Source organism: Erythrolamprus reginae, chromosome 7 (assembly GCF_031021105.1).
Source record: "Erythrolamprus reginae isolate rEryReg1 chromosome 7, rEryReg1.hap1, whole genome shotgun sequence".
NCBI lineage: Eukaryota > Metazoa > Chordata > Lepidosauria > Squamata > Dipsadidae > Erythrolamprus > Erythrolamprus reginae.
This window is the reverse complement of record NC_091956.1, coordinates 1,270,410-1,273,631: the sequence shown is the minus strand read 5'-3', so window position 1 is coordinate 1,273,631 and position 3,222 is coordinate 1,270,410.

The following is a 3,222-nucleotide window of genomic DNA, read 5'->3' as shown; positions in this document are numbered from 1 at the left end:
CAGGCGCGGGAACCAGGCTCCTCCCCCTCCGCTCCCGCCCCGCCCCTTCCTCCCCCCCCCGCACTCAGATTCGAAAAATAACAGAGCCCAGCGGCGCAGCGCCAACCAATGGACGCCCGCCTGCGCAGGAGGAGGAGGAGGAGGAGGAGGAGAGGAAGGAAAATGCGCAAAAGCTCAGCAGCAGCAGGGGGGGGGAAAGAGGAAGGGGGGGGAGCAAGAGGAGGAGGAGGGGGGCACCACGTGACTTGCATTTTATTTTATTTTTTTTGCAAACCCCCCACCCAGCCAGCCCCCCACTCAACATCCCCCCCTTCCAGCTGCCACTTGCAAAAAGAAAGAAAGGAAAAATAAATTGCCAAGGACAAGTGGGGGGGGGGTCTTCCTCTAACTGGGGGCCTGGTTGGTGGGGGTGGGGGCATCCCATGGGAATTGGAGGGGTTAAGTGGGGAGGGGCATTGGAGATGGTTTGTTGCCTGGAAGGAGAGGGGGGCTCTGCACCCCTCAATCTTGAAGAGGAGGAGGGGGTTTGCAACTCCCAGCCTTCCCCAGCCAGCCATGGACGGGGGCATTTTACTTTGGGGAGGGGGCTCCTGAGCAACCCTAGGCTTTGCATTGTTTCTTGGGGGGGGTCATTCTCAGTTAGAAACATAGAAAATTGGTGGCAGAAAAAGACCCCCTGGTCCATCTACTCCACCCTTATAATATTTTCTGTATTTTATCTTAGGATGAATCTATGTTTCTCCCAGGCAGGTTTCAATTAAGTTACTGTGGATTTACCAACCACGTCTGCTGGAAGTTTGTTCCAAGCATCTACAACTCTTTCAGTCAAATAATATTTTCTTACACGTTGCTTCTGATCTTTCCCCCAACCAACCTCAGTTTGTACCACCTTGTTCTTGGGGTCACTTTCCTACTAAAAACACTTCCTTCCTGAACCTTATTTAACCCTTTAACATATTTAAATGTTTCGATCGTGTCCCCCCTTTCCCTTCTGTCTTCCTTACTATACAGATGAAGTCTTTCCTGGTACGTTTTATGCTTAAGACCTTCCACCATTCTTGTAGCCCATCTTTGGACCCGTTCAATTTTGTCCATATCTTTTTGTAGGTGAGGTCTCCAGAACTGGACACAGTATTTTCTTTGTTCTTCCCCCAATCTGGATTTAATCTCTCTCTCTCTCATTCTTTCACTCCCTCTCTCATTCTATTATTTCATTTGCTCTTCTCTCTCTCTGACTTTCTCTCCTTTTTCTCACATTCTGAATCTCATTCTGTCTCTCTCATGCTTTTTCCTTCCTTCCTTTCATTCTCTCTCTCTCTCTCTTTTATACACACACACAAGCTATGCCCTTTGATCACTCCATGCCACCCTTGCCCACCAAAATCCCAATTTAAGTGTGATGTTCAGCAATAAACAAACTCAGACAAAAATTGCAATGAGAAAGGAAAAGTGAAGAGGAAAAAGGGAGTGGGGGCAAATGAGAAGACCATCCTACAGGGTGAGATGTGTGAACAAAGGGACTTTGGGCGCGGGCCAATCCCCAAGCTGCATTCCTGGCATTTTATGGATAACTTGCCTTCTGCTACTTTGACACGCCTTTCCATTGGTATATCTATATACCTTTGCAGCTGGATGCCAACGCCTTCTCTAAAAATATACTGGAAAAGGTAAAATAAACAAAGAAAGGTAGACAGATGGGATATAGAAGTCTGATAAAGTCAGTTGTGGCAGGTGAAGAAGAAGAAAGATAGGACTATTGTGGGTTGTGTATCTTGCAGCCATTTGTGCAAACAACATGCTTTCAAGGTGTGCAGAATGTTTCATTTATTTTATTTATTTTGTCCAATACACAATGAGGGTTTTAGTGGGTATATATCTATATACACATAGTAAAATATATCTAAGAAAGAATAGAAGTTATAGGAATAGAACATATCAATGAAAGAATAGAAGAAGAGATATAGGAATAGAAGAAAGGTATAGGAGATATAGGAGAGCAATAGGACAGGGGACGGAAGGCACTCTAGTGCACTTGTACTCGCCCCTTACTGACCTCTTAGGAATCTGGAGAGGTCAACTGTGGAGAATATAAGGGTAAAGTCCCAGCGACCGATTAGGTCCCACAGAGTGGGCCTTCTCCGGGTCCTGTCAACTAAACAATGTTGGTTGGCGGGCCCCAGGGGAAGAGCCTTCTCTGTGGCGGCCCCGACTCTCTGGAACCAACTCCCCCCAGAGATTAGAACTGCCCCTACTCTCCTTGCCTTTTGTAAGCTCATTAAAACCCACCTTTGTCGTCAGGCATGGGGGAACTGAGACATCTCCCCTGGGCTTATACAATTTATGCATGGTATGTTTGTATGTATGTTTGTTTAGTAAATGGGTTTTTTTAAATCAAACCGGGGTTTTTTAAATATCTTAAATTATATTTGGATTTGTTATAAATTGTTTTTATTCTGTTGTGAGCCGCCCCGAGTCTGCGGAGAGGGGCGACATACAAATCTAAATAATAAATAAATAAATAAATAAAGTAAGTAAGTAAGTAAGTAAGTAAGTAAGTAAGTAAGTAAGTAAGTAAGTGTTGGGGGTTTGGGGCTGACACTATGGAGTCCGGTAATGAGTCCCACGCTATTATTATTTTATTATTATTTATTAGATTTGTATGCCGCCCCTCTCCGCAGACAGTGATAAAGTTATGCCAGGGGCTTCCAACCTGGGCAACTGTAATAGCATTTTTAGCATTTTAGACCACTTCCCGGTGCTTTGACAGCCCTCTCTAAGCGGTTTATAGAATCAGCCTCTTGCCCCCAACATTCTAGGTCTTGATTTGTGAAGGACGGAGTGGACCTTGAGCCAGTCTCACGTGTCTCCCCTGCACAACCGTCTGACACACATTTCTCTCACAGAAGCCTCACACACACGTCACTCGTCACGTACGTACACCTCTCACACATACACACAAGTCTTTTGATGCATACACACGTGTCACACATATACATACACACACCTCTCCTACGGTCTCTCAAATACACACATATCTCACACACTCATGTCCCTTCTGACACAGAATCATCACACACACACACACCTTTATTCCTCTCTCTCACACACACAGTGTCTCACATGCACACTCGTCCGACACACATTTCTCCCACAGAAGCCTCACACACACGAGTGACAGTCACTCCATCACGCACATACACATCTCTCACACATATACCACGC